The sequence below is a fragment of the Arachis hypogaea genome, chromosome 12, assembly GCF_003086295.3.
Source record: "Arachis hypogaea cultivar Tifrunner chromosome 12, arahy.Tifrunner.gnm2.J5K5, whole genome shotgun sequence".
NCBI classification, from domain to species: domain Eukaryota; kingdom Viridiplantae; phylum Streptophyta; class Magnoliopsida; order Fabales; family Fabaceae; genus Arachis; species Arachis hypogaea.
This window is the reverse complement of record NC_092047.1, coordinates 22,851,391-22,871,330: the sequence shown is the minus strand read 5'-3', so window position 1 is coordinate 22,871,330 and position 19,940 is coordinate 22,851,391. Positions and strand designations below refer to the sequence as shown.

At 31.6% G+C, this 19,940-nt stretch overlaps 1 non-coding gene across 4 annotated transcripts; it reads left to right on the top strand.

Annotated features, from left to right (window-relative positions):
* The first annotated feature begins 15,367 nt into the window (after positions 1-15,367).
* LOC112729832 (uncharacterized) lies at positions 15,368-19,578 on the top strand. 4 transcript variants are annotated; one of them, XR_011868409.1, is made up of 10 exons: positions 15,388-15,923; positions 16,061-16,634; positions 16,854-17,109; positions 17,216-17,477; positions 17,782-17,900; positions 18,017-18,061; positions 18,702-18,747; positions 18,860-18,930; positions 19,137-19,173; positions 19,287-19,578. It is a non-coding gene; the product is annotated as an uncharacterized protein (transcript). The 4 variants fall into 4 exon arrangements; XR_011868408.1 differs by lacking the exon at positions 18,702-18,747 and having other exon boundaries at positions 15,370-15,923; XR_003812635.2 differs by lacking the exon at positions 18,702-18,747 and having other exon boundaries at positions 17,216-17,446.
* Positions 19,579-19,940: the final 362 nt, after the last annotated feature.

Here is a 19,940-nt window from a genome sequence, read left to right as displayed (position 1 = left end):
ATTAAAAAAATTAATTTATATTTTAATATCAATAAAATATCAAAATATCATTATGATTTATCTAAAAATACTTTATATTTTATATGTATGTGTGTCCCCGTATCTTATAAGATTTTAAAATTCGCGTGTCGGCGTGTCCTGTATCTGTGTCAGTGACTGTGCATCATAGAACGAAACTCATCAGAGTCCCTGATGGGAGAGTGGCACCGTCATAGTGTTCCTGAATTTCGAGATCAACCTAGTGGGAAGGAAGCCAATAAGGAGGTTTTACATTTTAGTTTCACACAACCATAACAAACTAACAACCTCTCCCTCCATAAACTCCCTCTTTCTCTCTGGTGCTCCCTTCCTTTTCATGTGTCACACACACTACATGCCAAACTTTCCCGCAAAATAAATAAGCTCCAACAAAACAAAATTCTCAAAGGAATAACAAAAGGGGAAATAACACACGACGACGCCGTTTTTGGCGGGGCTGAAGCACTTGGATGGAAGCGGAGGACTGGCAATGCTTTCCAATTCCATTGACAAGGTTGATTCGTCCTTCACTTCCTCCTCGATGGCGCTCAGTGGCAGCGTCAAGTGCTCTAAGCTAGTGGACTCGTCCATTTTGAGAAATAGTCGGCGAAGGTGGAAGAAATCAACGCCAATGAGGGATGCAAAACAGCGTCACTACCCCGGGTTGGAAGAGAGCCTGCTGCGGCAATGAGGGGGTGACGGTGTCAAGACCTTTACGACGACGATGACAGTTGCGGGAGAGACAGACGTCGTTGAGGGGTGGTGTGGTGCAAAATGTATAATATGTGAAGGTATAATGGTATGTAGTGGTTTAGGTGCTAATCCTAATGTTTTCAAATTTTAAAATCTGATAATAATTATTTAATTAATTAAGAATCTAATTTTTAATTTCAAATTACTTTTTCTTTTTAAACCGTTATTCACGTTGTTCACTATATACATTATTTCCCTATACTTTTCCTTTTGTTAGTGAATAGTATGAGTATAGTGACGTATTTCGTTGTTGTTACGTGAGCATAAAAACAATGTCGTTTTAAATAATAAAGTATTTGTTATTTTTCAAGTTTTCATATAACATTTATCAATTGCTTTCTATTTAACACAAATCATAATGAAACAGGTGAAGTTTCACTCCAAAAATTATTATCTACAATTCTACGTAACGATTTTCCACAAACAGATACGTCACTCTAGCTAACTGTACACATAAATACCGCCATTAAATTTTACTTGGTAAATTGATAGAAGAACTTAATTTGTCTACTGATTATTATCATCAATAACTTAATTGGTATTTTTTTTTCAAAAACTAATTAATCCCACTATGTGTACACCTTTTATAATAAACATTATTTTGATACCAGTATTTTCTTAACAAACCATACACAAAATTTTTTTTAAATTAAAAAATATTCTAAATATGTAACTAATTTGTAACAACTGTATTTTTATACAAGTATCACGAGTGTTTGGTGTGTAAATAATATTTTTTAAAATTAATTAATTCAAGGTCAAAATCTTTAGGAACCTAATTCTCAATTTACTCTTTTTTATATTTATGATATTAGATTTTAATAAGTATTTATATTATTTTTAATGGTAAAAATTTATCCAGTTAACAAATTATATTTAACAAAATTAGTTTAATTTAATTTAATTATTTTAAAGTTTGTAACTTATATTAATAATTAATTATTTAATATTATTTAAATTTTAAATTTTAAAATTTGAAGTTAAAATAAAATATTATTTAATTCAAAAAAATATTAAACTACTATTAAAATTTATTATTTTTAACCATCAGTTAGTCATTAATGTTTAAAAATATGAACTAAAAATATGTTATTGATTTACTAAATTATATGAATTGAGCTAATAACTAAAAATGATGATAAAAAAATAATAAATTTTGATAATTTTTAAATATTTTTTATTTAAAAATATAAATATTTACAGTAAATATAATATCAAAGTATCAATTAAAATTTAAAATAAATAGAAAACTTCTTTACAGTACAAACTCTTTACGCAAACTAGCTAGACGTTCTCTGTACATAAGGGTGCACATGGGTCGATCTGGTTACGAACATTTACTAAAAAGGTATATATGTTTTAAATTAATTCTAATATTATGTTATATTAATTATAAATTTATTGTTTTATTTTTAATCACACATGTTGAATTAGAAAATATATCAAAGAAGTATCAAATTAGAATTTATGAATATAGATATCAACTTTTTGGTAACAAGTTTTTTCTTTATAAATAAATGCATCATAAATAAGTTTTTTTATAAATTATTATTAAAGCTTTAAAAATCCAATTTTATCCGGTTTGGACCCGGTATAGTTGTGACGCGAAAATGTTTAGATTTTATCGGATCTAAAATTAGATTATGGTCTAAAAAATATACCCAATATATATTTAAAGTCGAGTCTGGATCAGGACAAATTCGAATTTACCTAGCACATAAACACGACTATACATAACACATTTGATATTTCAACAATAAATTTATGCATACAATCTTTATCAAATCATTAAAAAAATATAATATTAATAAGGATAATTTAAGAGTATTAAGTGAGTATAGTATGACAATAGTTTTCTCTGTTAATTTTTTCACAATCGAGATATTTATTGTCATTTGAACAGACTCAACATAGTGAATAATATCTCAATGACTTATAGACATCTTAATAAAGATAAGACTCAGGGTGCTCCCGACTTGGTCTAGCTCGAAGGTCTAGTTTAAATTTGAGCACTTTAAAATTAGAGTGAATATCCCATCCGACTTCTGATAATTACCTCGAAAGAACAACGAGGTCCAAAAAAAAAAAAAATACTCAATCCGGTCCCTGATTTTTTTGGGACTGATTAGCCTCTGTGCCAAAAAAAAAACAACATTGACTTTTTTTTGGCACACGGGTCTCGTTGTCCTTTCGAGGTAATTATCATGGTCGGGTTGAGTTTTTTTTTTTTTTGTCAAAAACCTCGTTGTTTTTCGAGGTAATTGTTAGGGGCTGTTTTTGGTTTTTCTCTTAAAATTAATTTGGCTGAATTTTAGTGTGATTTGATTAGATTCGAGATTTTAATAAATAGTTTGGCTAATTTATTAAACTGGATTTGGGTCAAGGTATGGGTCATTCGAACCCGACCCATTAAATTCGCAAAAAAAAAATATTTTGTTTTCATAAGACTTTAAATATATATTTTAGTGTGTAATTGACTTAATTATTATTATGAGATTTTAAATTATTATTATTAGATTCTAATTATGATGTGAATGTTGCAATATTATGGAATAATTATTTTTAAAAATTAGAAATTCAAAAGATATAGGATCCAAATTTTAGTGATGTTATGATGCACTATAAAAAAGTATATGTCTTTTAAATTAGTTTCAATTTTATTATTTTATTTTTAATTAAATTTGTTGAATTGGAAATAAATCAAAGAACTATAAAATTAGAATTTATAGACAAATTCAAATTTAAATATAGATATCAACTTTTCAGTTCTCAATAACAAATAAGTTTTTTTTCTTTATAAATAAATATCATCATAATTTTTGGCACAAAGTTTATCAAGATAGATTTCATTTGGTTTTAAATCTTGTTTTAGTGTAGTTCCAAAATAGTGTGATTTTATTAGATTTAAAATCGAGTAAAAGTCTCAAAGATAAACTCAATTATTATTTAAAGTCGAATTCAAATAAAAACGAACTCAATTTCACTTGACTCCTGTAGATGAGACATCCCAAAATCATAAAGGCTTTGTCTAAGATGAGTATCGAACTCTAGGCATTTAAGTAAAGAAAAATGAACTAATAATTTGTTCACCCACAATTTTAGAGTTAACCTCTCTCCTTAATTAAATGTCCGCTCAAATATTTATTTGATTTAAATAAATAATTAAAATTTAGGGCAATTTACTGAAATAATTTATTTGGAGAAGAATTTTACCTAAATATAACTTTTGAAATGGCAAGACGCAAATACAATTTTTCATATTTATATAGAAATCGCTACTGGCAATAGCGGTTTATAGAAGAACGTAAACCGTTATTAGCAGCCGCGGTTTACGTGGGTTAGCGTTTTACACAGAAACTGCTATAGGCAGCAGCGGTTTCTGTTGATTGTAGCATGTGCATAAACTGCTACAGGCAGTAGCGATTTATGTGTTGGGTGGCGTGAACCTAAACCGCTGGAGGCAGTAGCGGTTTACGTTGAGTGTGCTTATAAAACCGTTAAAGACAACCACAGATTCCTCATTTGGTGTGGATTTTGAGTTTAGATTTCGAGTTGAGAATGCATCCAGCCGTGAATGTCCCTCCCCGAGCCCCAGTCGCCGTGTCCCTACTAATTCCACCACCAATCTGGGTAACATGCCCCCAGCCCCCCTACGTCTAGCACTGGCCCGACGAACACGGTGCTCGCCAATACCCACCTGCATCATCCTCCTACATCATATCATCTAACCATCGCCACTCCTGACCTGTGTCCCGGGTATCAATACGACGGCGTCTCTCGACACGCCTGTTGTCCAGCATGTCGAGTAACTGTGATATCCGTGGCACCTGTGATGACCCTCTCTAAAAGGCCTCTATTGGTATCTCCACGTGCCTGGGATCCGCGAATGCGACTTCCGGGGAAAGGACCCTATGCGTCTCGCGGTGCTACCAATCTAAGAACTCAGCGGAAGGACTTAGATCAGGCACTCTATCGATAGTAAGGACTGAATCAAGTCTGTTCTGCCAGTGTAAATGCCAGACCTGATAGTAATGGGGGAACTCCCTATTTCCGCCCCTCCCATCCTTAGCATGCAACTAGTCTATGTTCAAATCCCCCTCGGGAACATGCTGCACCCCGCCAAACTGTGGGACCACCCTATCAACTTGATGCCACTTAATGATGGCAAAATATATCAAATTGATAACCGCTCGCCATAACCAACAATGTTTCTCCTTAAGTATCTCAGGATGGACCGCAGCAAGTACGTCGAGAGCAGAGTAAGGCTCCCATACAATCTAAAAGTTTAACATCCTCGAACATTATAACAGAATGTATATATATAATCAGAATGATGAACCCCAACTAATAAAACCAACCACATACATGATACTTACATCTCGAGCGGTCAATCGATCTAACGCAAGGCGATAGTTTATAACCCTTTGATCCTTGCCATCATTTGGTGGTAGGTATGTGGCCTACCTGAACGATAGTAATTGGTTATAAAATGAAGGAATTACATGACATATCATATTTTTCAAGCTTCAAACGAATAAAGAATACCTGGATGCCAACGAAAACGAAAAATTCTTAAACCCAGAGGACCTCAACGAGCAAAACCACCAGAATATCCAACTCTTTAGCAAGTGGAGAGGACCCGCCAAGTTGGTAACATTTTTATTCGCCGTCCGACACATGCATCGATACAACCATGCCAAAGCGGCAGACCCCCAGCTATAACTCCCATGTCATCAAGATTTGCTACAAAGGGCAATCACCGTAAATGAACCTGGTTCGCACTCTTGTCCCCAAATAACTGAGTGGATAACAACATCATGATATAGGTACGTGCGTATATGCAAGCAGTATCCTCGATCGCATCTACTGGTAACACCCTAAATCTCTCATGGAACCATGTGAAGTGGACTGTCATCTGCTTGATCTTATTCGGTAGTGGCAGCTTACCGAATAACTCCTGAAACCATTCCCAAGCTGAAATGCCACATCTTGCAGCGTCACCATGCACTCTCCAAAAGGTATATGAAAAGTGTGCATCTCGAGGCGCCACCTCTCAATGAATGCACTGAACAAAGGCTCGTCCAACCAAAACCAGTGGTTGTTTAGCCTGACCAAGTGGTACAAATCAATTCTCTCTAAATAAGGAAAGATCCTGTCATGCATAGACATATTTTGTTGCCGCATCACACTGCAGATACACCTACTTGGCTGCACCCAACAAGAAAGATATACACGAAGTAGTTAAATTCTACTTTCTACAAGGAAAAATCCTATCTAATTACACTAAATAAATAAATTATACCATCACCAAACAATGAAACAATTAAAAAATTAAACTATTATTTAATTAACAAATCAAATTGTTAAATATTTAATTTATTTAATATTTAAAAACCAATTATAAAATAAAAAAATTGGTTTTTAATCGATTATTAAAAATAAACATGTTTTCGACAAAAACCAATTTTTTGGACCAAAAAACCGGTTTCTTAAAAAGAAACCTTTGACAAAAATCGATTATTTAAAATTAGACTTTTAAAATAAAATCTTTCAAATAAAATTTTTTAAACTTTGGTTCTGGATTTTTTTAACCACACAAAAACCAATTTTCAAACCATTTTCGTTTTCCTTAGCCAATTTTGAAAAGCATAAATATGGTTTTGAATTTGTTTAGTTGAATTAGTTAACCAAATTGTGGTTATGATTTTTTAACCGGTTATCGATATTTTGATTTTTGTATGTGCACCTCTACTACATTCTACATCCTAATATGCAAAGTCTAATATTCAACTATAAGGGTTAAACTATAAATTCTAGTTTCTCTATCCTACGTACCATATTCTATTTAACAAATGCTAATGCTAAGAAAATAAAACAAAACTAACCTCGTCGACAATGGCACCGGTAATATGGGCAACGTCGTTCAGTCGGTACAAGCTTTGTTCATTTGTCATGATATCCAACTGAAGGTCGGTACTGAGAAACCCCGAATCCGCTCTCAAAGTGCTCCTCCTTCTCTCTAGAATTTTCTCTCTCTAGTCAAACTCAAAATCCACACCAAATGAGAAATCTGTAGTTGCCTTTCACGGTTTTATAAGCACACTCAATGTAAACCGCTACTGCTTCTAGCAGTTTACGTTCACGCCACCCAACATATAAACCGCTATTGCCTGTAGCGATTTATGCACATGCCACACTCAACAGAAACCGCTGCTGTCTATAGCAATTTCTGTGTAAAACACTAACTCACATAAACTTCGACTGTCAATAACAGTTTACGTTCTTTTGTAAACTGCTACTATCAGTAGCAATTTTTATAGAAATATAAAAAAAATTGTATTTACATCTTGTCATTTCAAAAGTTATATTTGAGTAAATTTTTTTTCTAATAATTTATTTCAATAAATTGTCCTAAAATTTATATAATTATTTTTAACATCATTAGTCACTCATCGTAATTATTTCGTTAGTATTTATTTTTTCAAATTAATTGATATAGGAATATGAATGAAAAATATTATATTAATTCATTAAAGTAAATAATTTTTTTATAAAACAAATTTAGCTAACATATATTTTATGGTCATATATTAATATTATTAATAAAAAATATTTTATTAAAAACCCTATAAAGTCCAAATTTTTAATATATTCATTTTATATTTATTGAATTAAAAAATTTAAAAAATCTTACTTATTTAAGATTTAATCTTAGGAGATATATTAGATAAACTTTTATGAAAAATAAAGTTTAATCAATAAATATTTAGTCCGTGGCGTGGACCAAGCTTTAATGTCCACCATATATAACACCTTTTGGTTGCGCGGACGGTATTAAGTGGTGTCATTGCCATAGGAGACAACACTGACTTTGTAGATCCCACACTTGGAAGGTGGCAATAAATTACTTGGGTGATCGGACCTATGCTATGTGGATTATTTATTATTAAGTATTGGGTTTGGCTAACAATATTCTAAAGATATTTTAAGGGTTTAACTAAAAATAAATGATAATATTATTATTGATAGAATGTTTTAACCTAATAAATAAAAATGAATATATTAAAAATTTAAATTTTTTGTATTTTTAATTTATTATTTTAACATATGTTTTCAAAACACACATTAAATAAATTCTAATTTTTATAAAATATTTTTTTTGATATATTTAATCTATATTTTTAGAGTATAAATTAGTAAACATTTTTTTAACACCAAAACAAAAATGAAGTTAGCTTAGTGGAAAGTGGGTTAATAAGTTATGGACAAACTTATAGTTGAAAGTTCGGAAAAATTTGAATCTAAGAATTATTTTAGAGGGAAAAAGATCCTCTAAAGTGACAATATTAGTAAAGTAGTAAAGTGATATTTTAATCATCTTTAAATTTGTAACATTTAATTCAAGGGTGATTAATGATGTACTTTTTTCTTTAGGAGTGTTCATGGATCGGATCCGATCTGATCCGTACACTAATAGGATCGAATTGTGAATTTTGTGTAGGTATCCGCATATCCGATTCGCATATCTATGTATCCGCAAAAATAAAAAAATAAAAATGTAAATATTCTTTTTATGTTTTATTTCAACTAATAATAATTATATATTGTATTATTTTAATTTATTATTTAAGAAAAAATATATTTAATATTATTTTAAGAGTAAATATATTTAAAAGAATAGAAAATTTAATTTTATTAATTTTTTAATAAAAATAAACTTTAAAAATATTTTTATGTTTTACGGATATATCCGATATTCGATTAAAAAATGTGCAGATCGAGTCAGATCAAATCTAAACTTAAAAACTACGAATATTAAATTCGATCTAATAATTTTAGTACGAATCGAATCGAAATTTTGATTATATCCGATTCGTATTCGTTCTTATTTTTCTTTAAAATAACAATATAATTTTAGAGGATTGGGATCCTCCTAGAGAGAGACTATATATACCATTTACCAACCTAGCATGATGACATGATTCGTGTGTCTGTCTAAAAGGAATAGGAAAAATGGTTATTTAATTTAGTTTGTTGTTTTCTGTTTATTATATTATAAACTCTAATTAAAATCATATTCAACCATGATTATTATGTTGTCGGCCCTTAATTGGATCACCTTCAGCTTGATATCATTTTGTGTATGTACAAATGATACGGCGGTACAACTCCGCATAACCTCATCTCTGTTAAATAATTAACGAAGTAAAATTTAATTTTCATGATAGTATAAATTTTTTTTACACACAATATTAAATCCAATTCACTGTGAGATCCATGTGCTCAAAGCCTCAAACCCAAGTTCATTATTATACAATGCTATTTAAAAGGAAAATATTGAACCAATATAAGATTCATAAAACAATTAATAACCAGCACTATTCATCTCAAAGGAGTGTCCTTTAGGATTTGACGTATGCTCTCTTAGAGTTTTAAACTTTTGATGCATGCTCATCAGAGTTGGCTGCGCTTCATACTAACAGACAACAATTTGATCACTAATCATGACCAATAGTTAATCATGAATTCAAACTATTTTGACAGTGAGAATAAAAATATATAATATAATAATAATAATTTTTATAATAATAATATCATATATGTAAAAATTAATTATTAAATTATTTATTAATTATTATATATTTATGTATAAAAATATATATTATTTAATTTATTTTTAATATATATTTTATATTTTAATATATATTTTATTCAAATAAATTTTTTTATATACATATAATATAATTATTGTTATAATTATATTTTATTATTATAAAATATGATTAATTTTTAAAATATCTAATTTACAAATTAAAATACTAAAATAGTAATTTGAATAATAATATATAATTTAAAATTTTATTTTTTTAAAAAAATTGAGTAATCTTTTTTATAAATACAATCGAAATGTCTCTTTTTTTTATATATATCATTAAATAATTATTTAAAAATTTACTTCTCATATAATTAGAAGTCAATTTTTACTAATATTCATAATTGAAAAAGTTCTTTCAATTAATGCAATTATTACGAAAAAACTAAAGCTAATTTTAAAAGAAGATAAATAATACTCTTTCAAGTTGATTTCTAAGAAAGAACGCAAATCTCATTTAAATTGAAAATTGATCATTCTAATAGATATCTAAAACGAAATTCTTAAATTGACTATTAAGTACCAAAAGTTGGATAAAAAATTATTACGGGGTCAAATTCAATAATTTAATGGGAACAAATAAATATTATTATCATAGATTACTCAAAAAAATTTCAAATTCTAGTGGGGCCGCTTGCCCCCACAACAATGTACATAGATCCGTCTCTAGACAAGCCTCAAGCCTGATCCTAATCCAGTGTGAAAATATGCTCTAAAAAGATGTTAGATATAAAAAGAGATAGAGAGGAAGAGAAAGAGATGATTGTCGAGTTAGATATAAAAAGATGTTTCATCAAGTGTGAAAATATGCTCTAAAATTTTAATAGAAAGAGTCTTCTATCTCAATAAAAATTTCTCTTCAGGCACTATGAAAAATGCATTAAAGGCGATCTAGAATAGGTCATATAAGTTTAGAGTAGCATATTAGAAAAATAATCGATTTCAATTTTTCTTTGATGATGATCTAGAGGCTCGGGGAATAGAGAATGGTTTCCCATAGCTATTCAAGGACAACATTCTTCATGTCAAACGTTGGTTAGAAACAAAAAAATCAGAAAAGAATACTGCATCAAAATTTTTAATTTGGTTACAACTCTAAAATTTACCAAAGAGTTACAAAATAATAAAAGTCACAAAGAAGTTTGGAGAGAAACTAGGAGAGGTTACGGACGTAGGGATCTTTGAAATTAAAGACGAAAAAATTCGAATCATGATAGCCAGAATCATGATGGATTGAGAGAAAGTAGTGCGAGATAGTGTAAAACTAAAGGGACCGAACTAGAAAATAATAGACGTGAAATTGAGATATGAATTAATCGATATAGAGCATGGAGCAAAGGTTTGCAGCCGATTATTAAAAAACTCAGATTCAAATAATTTAAAGGAGAACAAGGTTGGAGAGTGGTTGAGGGTGGATTAAGTTAGGTGAAGGATAAATATGAAGGAAGAAGAGGAGAACAATCCTAGTGTAATGTTAAAACCAAAGAATAAGGTTTCACCATCATAGTTGTTAGACAATTTTATTACTCTAAATGTTAAAGAGAAAAACACTTAAAGCAGTATCAATAAATCTTATAATGGAGGAGAAACAATGCGAGAAATGGAAGATTCTAATATGGTAATAATAAAAACTACCATGGATATGTCTCTGATTTTGGTGGACATCACCTCATCTATAAAATGTGATACCTTAAATATCAGATTAAAAGGGTTAGAGTTTTGGAAAAAAAAAAAGAAAAGAAAAGAGTGAAACTAAAGCAAATGGCAAGACATGGTAGTTTTGAAGGTGAATGTATTGTTGAAGAAAAAAGGGGTAATTGAGGGAGGGAGAATGAGGAGAACTATAAGAGAAAATTTTTGGAAGGACTAATAGATGAGTTGCATGCTAAGGTTAGGAGGGAAGGAGTGTCAGTCGTAAAATAGCACCCAAAAAGACATAAAAGTTCTAATGTGGAATTGTTAGGGATTGTAGAGACTCCTGATAATCCACAACCTCAATGATCATTTGATCCCACTCTCTTAAGATTTTTTTTATGTGAGACAAAATCAATCTCAAATAATATAGCAGAAATTAAGGGTGTGTAGTTACAAAAAATGAAAGTTTGTTAATTAATAAACCTCTATTTTATGATCATTTTTTAATAGAAAAACATGTAATTTATCAACTTATTCTACATTTATTCATAGAAATTGTATGCTTTTGTAAATTTCTCTTAATTATGCTTAATTATTAAAAACATGCGTTTTAAGTCTTTAAAATTACTAAATTTAATTCATTGTTATCACATTCGATGCCTTGATGTATTTATTTGAGTGATTTAAGGTTTAGAAGGCAATAATGACTTGAAGAAATGAAAAAAAAGCATGCATAAGTGAAGAATTCATAAAGAAATGAAGATTGGAGATTTTCATGGTTATGCGCACGCATGTCTTGTGTGTACGCATGGCTTGTGCGTATACACGAGTAGTGGCACGTGATTTACTTAAGTAAATACGTGGATCGCGATTTCAAGTCCATTTTGGGCCTAATCCAACTCATTGTTGAAGCATTTGAAGGTAAGACAAGCAAATAATCATAATAGTAGTTTAAAATCATGTTTTAGATAGAAATTTTAGAGAGAGAAGAGAACTTCTCTCTAGAAATTTAGATTTTAGGTTAATTTATCCTTAATTTAGGTTTTAATTTTTGTTCTAGTTTAATTTTCTTTATATTTTTCTTATTTTATTGTCTTAAACCTTTTAGTTTTACTTATTAGTTTCTTTAATTTTGTCAATTTTGGATTATTAACACTTGAATTTTTGTTTACTTTTAATACAATTTAATATGTTTAGTGATGCTTGTTTAGTTTGTCATTATTGCTTTCTTGTTTTAGTAGTTATAGATTTTATAATTCTTGCAATTTAGCATGTTTTATTTTGATGCATTCCAAGTGTTTGACAAATACCTTTTCTAGTTTTAGAGTAGAATTTTGCATTCTTGGCTTGAAATTAAGGACTTAGGTGACATTGAGTCATTGACGTCCAATATTGATTGGTAATTTAGGGTTGTTAGTTGGTTTTGTTTCTACTGACGCTAGTCTTTCACTAAGTCTAATTTGTGAGTTGGCTAGAACTTGTGGATTAAGATCAATTATGCCTATTTGACTTTTTTCCAATGTTGGGGATGACGAAGTGGGATTAACTCTTCTTAATTACCATGTTTATGGTCAATGACTTGGATAGAAAACCTTAACTCTCAATCCTTGCCAAGATGCCTATTAGTACTTAAATTTTTTTGTTTGTTCTTTACTTTTTTATCATTTAATTTCTTATCTTTTGTATTTCAAACTCCTTTTTCTCATAGCCAATGATACGCACACCTCACTGCAATTCTTTTGAGAGACGACCCGGGATTTAAAACTCCCGGTTTTTATTGATTTGAATTTGTGACAAACAAACTCAACTCTAATACAGGTCATTTGTTGGTTTAGAACTATACTTACGACAAGATTCTTTTTGAGAAATTCTAAACCGACGTTTAGCCCGGATTAAGTTTTTGGTGCCATTGTCGGGAATTTACATATGTGTGCTTGTTATTGGTTATTGTTTATATGTGCGTGTGTGAATAGTTTGCTTGTTTTTGTTAATAGTTAAGAGTGTACTTTTTTTTTAGTTCTTGATAGCTTTTGTTTTTATTTTTTTCTCCATGAAGTCTCATCCTTTTGACTTTGATTTTCGTTGTAATTATGTTGTAGAAAATGATAACTTCAATGATGGTTCGCATTATGGAACGAGAGATTGACGAACGAAACTCTCGCGCGATCTAGAATTTTCACAAATAAATTCGCGTTGTAAGTATAGCTTCTAAACTGATAAGAATTCCTTTCGTACAAAAGTTTGGTTGTCACAAGTAACAAAACCTAATAAAATTTATAACCGAAGTATTTAAACCTCGGGTCATCTCTCAAGAAATTACAGGGAGGTGTTCTTATTATTGGTTATGCGTCTTGTAAATTGGGGGTTTTGGAGTTTGGGCAATGGGCACAGATATAATTATAAATTAAAGCAATAAAAATAAATAAGAGATTTTATGTAATTAAATTAAAAGCCTTGACCCGAGAAGATTAATCAGAAGTTCTATCCTCGTTGGATTTCTCAAGATTAACAGTAATAGGTTGTTGTTTCTACTTGGTTATCCTTTACTAAATAAAGGAAAATTAAGTTGGGAGCCAACTTCTGTTCACAAGTCCTAATCCTCTCCCTTGGCAAGGATTAGCATAGTAACTAGAGTGCTAGCCAACAACTTTCAGTTACCAATTAATTCTTGAGTATTCCAACTCAAGGGTCTCCAAATAATAATCAACTCCAAAATCAAGTTGGGAGTCTACTCAGTTAATATGAATGCCATTTTCATAAATCATAAAAGAAGTAAAAAAGGAACATGGTAATTAAAATTCAATTGGAAACAATTAAACAAATAATAGATTTAAATGGAAAAATATTATGGAATAAATGTAGAATATAAGAATCTTAAATTAAAAGAACATTGAACTTGGAAATTGAGAAGAAGAAATCCTAATCCTAAAACCTAAGAGAGAGGAGAGAGCCCCTCTCTCTAGAAAACTATATCTAAAACCTAAAATTATGTGAATATGAGTTAATGATTCATGAATGAATGGATTCCCCCACTTTATAGCCTCTAATCTGTATTTTCTAGACCGAAAATTAGGTCGAAAACAGTCCAGAAATCGTTGGAGAAGAAATCTGCCACGCTGGTTTTTCGTCACTGCGACGCGTCCGCATAGAGCATACGTTTGTGTCGCCTATCTGTACTTTTACTATAGCAAATTATATATCAAATCGAAGCCCTGGACGTTAGCTTTCCAACGCAACTGAAACCGCCTCATTTGGACCTATGTAGCTCGAGTTATGTCCGTTTTAGTGTGAGAGGGTCAGGTTGACAGCTTAGCAATTTCTTCAACTTCTTGTATTCCTTCCATTTTTGTATGCTTCCTTTCCATTCTCTAAGCTATTCCTACCCTGTAATCCCTGAAATCACTTAACGCACATATCACGGCATCAAATGGTACAAAGGGATGATTAAGATTAATAAAATTAAGGTCAAAGAAACATATTTTCAATCATAGCACAAAATCAGGAAGGAAAAAGTAAAACCATGCAATTTAAATGAATAAGTGGGCAAGGACTTGATAAAACCACTCAATTAAACACAAGATAAACCATAAAATAGTGGTTTATCAACCTTTTCACACTTAAACATTAGCATGTCCTCATGCTAAGCTCAAGAGAAGCTATAAAGGTGAAGAAGAATGGTAGAAAGTATGTAATGTAACCTATCTATATGAATGCAACTACATGCAAAATGTCTTTACCTACTTGGTTTAAAAGTAAATAAATTCTCCAAGAATAAATATGAACTGGATTTCACTAATTCAAATCCTAAAAATGAAGTACAAATATACTTGCAAGAAGAGAATAGCTCATGAAAGCCGGGAACAAAGAATCGAGCGTCGAACCCTCACCGGAAGTGTATACACTCTAATCACTCAAGTGTTTAAGGTTCGATTCTCTCAATTCTCTACTAACCTTGCTTTCTAAGGCTTGCTCTTCATCTAACAATCAACAAAAATTTAATGCATAAACACTACAAGAAAAATACCCATTCAGCCACACTTCTTTTAAGCTACATTTGAAAAGTGTAGCCTATTCATAGAATAGGCTACACTTTTTTCCGTGTTGCCTTTTTATATGAGAAAAGGATACACAATTGTGGCATCATTTAAAAAGTATAGCCTTAAGTATTTTAGAAATCACTTATAAAGCGTAGCCGTAGGTTGATATCTATAGGTTCACTTTTTGTATCAAAGAGGACGCTTTTAGAGAGTAGCCTATTTATTAAGTTTTGGGTGCATTTTAAAAGTGATGCCTAATGTATAAGACCAAATCCTAACACTTCGTGAAATTTTTATTCCTCTTTCAATTCCCTCCAAAAGCAGACACGCACACAGCACCTTCAATTGGAGGAACCCTCACCTTCGCCAATCCTTTGGCACACAATTCTCACCTTCGCCATTCTCACCTTCAACACACATCACCTACGACACTCATCACCTTCGCCTTCTCACCGTCGCCACCCAGTCACCACTCACCACATGGCTGCGCTACTCACCAGTCACCAGCTCACCACTCACAAGCTCACACTCTCATCCTCACTCACACACACACAAAAGAGGGAAAAATCAGAAAAAGAGAGAACGGGAAGAAGAAGAGAAGAAGAGAGGAGAGGGGAAGGAAGGAGAGGACGACACCGGCTAGGGCTCTGCCGTGCGGACCATCGTCGTTGCGTGCGCTGACCGTCGCCTCGCATCGCCTTCTCGTGCACTCACTGTCACCGCTCAGCATCATCGTCGCATGTGCTCACTGTCGTCGCTCAGCATCGTCGTCGTCGCTCAGCATCGTCGTCGTCGCTCAGCATCGTCATCGCCGCTCACCTGAGAAGGTATGTATCGATTTTCAGTTTGTTCTGTGAAATTTGGGAGGTTTTGGGTTCCAATTTTAGGGTTTTTAATTAGGGGTTGTAGCTTCTGGATATGACACTGATAGGAATTGGGGGTTTTACTGCATGAATGGTTTTAGCTTCCTGGTAGCCGAGAAGCATGTAGCGTAGAGCACTTGACTCCTCAGCTGATGAAGAGTCCTTGATCAAATTCTTGATCTCCTTCACAACATCCAAGTAATCTGAATCCGATAACCACAATTCATTAGTGGAAATTCTTCAGCTTTATCACAACAACAACACAAATTCAGCATTTTCTATATTGGGAGAGAATCACACAGAACAGAGGAATCGACGCAGAGCACCTGAAAAGAAAATAGGAGAAGTGCATGTAGAACGTGTGGTTGAGACAGCATACTTGTGCTCTCCATAGGAGGAAGGGTAAGAGAAGAGAGGATCCTGAATTGGATCCAAAGGGGAAGATCTGAATAAGCATTTGGATTGAGAGAGAATGGTGTAGAGAGCGAGGAAAAGAGTTGTGAAGAGGTATAACAGAGAAAAACAGAGGAGCTTGGATTGGAAGATTAGAGGTTTGGTAGTGGTAAAGCCATTTTTGATGTGTTTGATGTGAGAATGCAGACAATAACTTGTGTCTTTGCTAGCTGCAAGCCTTCCATGCAATGCTACTTTCTTCTTGACCTATGTGGCTCTCAAGTAAGATAATATCTCATGTTTCATTTATTTATTTACTATTATTCTTCTGGCAATGCTGATTAAGTCTGTTTGCTATATACGCTAAAGGGTGCATTAATGCAAACTTGATTTACAAATGGTGTTTCCATGATCTTGTTAGTTATCATCTTCTTATGAAGTTGGGTTGTGCATATGATTTAATGTTCAACCAAATTAAATGACTTCTATTCTGTTTGTCAGATTTTTTGTTGGCTATGGTCTTGAGCTGTCCGGGTTAGTTCCTCTTATTTTATTCCATTTGAAGAAAAAGTATCTTTGCAAGACTGATGCGGAGGTGAAAGAGGCTTGGGCTCCTGGAGATCTTGGTTATGGGACTAGAGTTCTTGGTGACATGCTCATCGTCACAATCGTTTTCTGCTATTCTGTGATTGCTCCTCTGATAGTCCCATTTGGTGCTCTGTATTTTGGCCTCGGATGGCTTATACTAAGAAATCAGGTGAAGTTCTCATGATTCTATTTACCCAACCAGGATATTAATTGATCCGTGTCATTTTAATAGCTTGAAATCTCATGAATGAGTAGTGTTTTTTTGTTATCAACAGGCTCTAAAAGTGTATGTTCCATCGTATGAAAGCTATGGAAGGATGTGGCCGCACATACACAACCGCATACTAGCATCTTTGATTCTATACCAAGTTACCATGCTTGGTTACTTTGGGGTGCAGAAGTTCTACTACGCACCGTTCTTTATACCTCTTTCATTACTGTTAATACTCTTTGGATTTGTATGCACAAAGAAATTCTATCCAGCTTTTGAGTGGCCAACGCTTGAGGTGACAGACAGTAAATTCCATGTGTTTTGATGTGAGAATGCAGACAGTAATTTGGGCTTTACTGATATTTGATTAATAGTATCATAACAAGTTGGGGTTGGGGTTGGGGTTGAGTTCCCATTAGATATAAGTTATATAACTCTGCCATGTGAAGTGCTACTTCATAAATCCTAATCATTCTTAAGCTTATTATGCTGCATTTGGTTTAAATTCATACCTAATTTAGATCCCTTCACTATTGAAAGTCTTACATTTATCTTCCTTTTAAATAAATAAAAAAGGTAGATAGATCATGCACTTTGGATTCATTGGTTAACTTTGCCTTGCCCTTCCAGTGAAAAACTTTCCAGGAATTAAGATTGCGGAGGAGTCGGAATAGAAGAATAGCATTCAGGGCTCAACAGGGGTGGTTAACTTGGCTGGAATACCCATAAGTACCAGATGGTCTTCGGAGGTTATTGCCTTGTTCCTATCACTGTCATTATTGGATTGTATTGACTTAAAGATTCATAGAGTTTTGGTTATTAAGAGATAATAGACATCTTTCCAACGCTCATTTTAATTCTGCAGATAAAAACAGAAATCAAGCAGAGCAGGATTAAAGTAACATCAAAAGTAAGCATATGATTCCTGATGGTACAAATTGAAAATGAACCTTTTTATATGTATATTTTTCTTGACAAATATATGTGCATCAAGTTAAGCAAGTTTTACTTACAAGAAATTGCTTATTCTTCATCTGACCTATCCATTTAATAGCTTAAAAATCTGGATTCAGCAGAAGTATGGAAGCAGTGTAGGAGTGCCTTTTCTATATATTAGCACAGGTTATTGTACATTAGGGAGATAATATTATAAGTTTTAGGTTTGTGCATCAATTCTTGAGTTTACTTTACTAAAAGCACTAAACTTTATTATTTATTAATTATAAACAGAGATCATTGAAGGAGGTTCACATTATTATTAAACCAATTATCCCGAGAGACTCGTTAGCTATTAGTCTGTTCTGGTGTTATGTAAAAGTTTCTTTTGAAAGCAAAACAGTTCTGCTTCTGCATTATTACTATGAAGTCTGTAGTATTTTTAAATTTAACTAAATGAACTAAATAGTAAATAATGCCTATGCTTGTTATTTGATTTGTAGGAAGGCTGAGAGGGGTTAGTATTTTATGATTGCTGTTAGCTTGCTACATCATTGTCTAGAAACAGATTTGTGTTTTAAGTATATTTTCTCATATATTGTATTTTACTTCAGAAGATATAGTTGTGGTTTGGCAAAAATCACGAGTGGTTAGAAAATTGTAAGTGTTTCGAATTTCGATCATATATAGTTTGCCACATAATTAAAAAGATCCATTCCCGAATAAATAATACTTTGATATAATTAAGTTATTTTTCTTTTTTTTTGTACAGGTTTTCCTGGATTCATTTGGATGACATTGTTAATTTAATATATGAAGCACTGATAAATCCCTCCTATAAAGGTGAACTCTTAACTCTCATATCTCCAAAGCGAAATTTATTGAAATTTTGAAAAACAAAAAATTAGTGGATATAGAACATTGGCTAGCATAGATAGTTTGGATAGTGCAATTCTCGATTCTGACTTGTGTGATTTGATTACCATGTTCATATATATTTTTGCTGACTTGTGTGATTTGATTACCATGTTCATATATATCTTTGCAAGTGTGGCCAGCATTTAGTAAAGAATAAAGAAGGCAGAGGTGAATTAATGATATCAGTCATTGATAGTTTTGAGTTTGATTTTATAATTTTTATAATTGCAAATGTCATTATGAATATTTTTTAATAATTATTTTTCTATATAATTATGCAGGATAATGTTGAGGATGATAATGAAGATTAAGCTGATTATTATTGTGGTTTATTGGCTATAAGATAGAGTAGTGTTGAAAATGGATACATGTATGGTTGACTACTAATGCCTTTTATTAGAAGATGCTTATGTAGGATATGTTTCTCGTAGAGTATTACTAGTAAATTCTAAGTAGCATCATGGTTATTTTGATATGGCTATGCTTACTTTAGTGTGAGATGTATGAATACTCACAATTAACTTCATTCTAGTACTTTTGGATCATTATTATAAATATATTTTGGTTAGATAATTTTTATTATTTAAAAAAATTATTTAATATAATTATGTATTTATTTTTATTTTATAATATTTAACTCATTTAATTAAAATTGCATAATTATTATACATATAATTATATTACTAAATATTATGTTGTATTAATAATTATTAGAATATATATATATATATATATATATATATATATATAGAAAATAAAAAAAAACAATAAGAGACCTAAGACTACACTTATATACAGTAGCTATAGAATACAAAAAAAAAAGAGAAACCTAAGGCTACACTTATAAACAGTAGCCATGGTATACAAAGTGGCTACGCTTCAAAGGTGATGCAGTAGCATTGAAAAGCGTAGCCTATTCTAGTAAAAATGGAAGC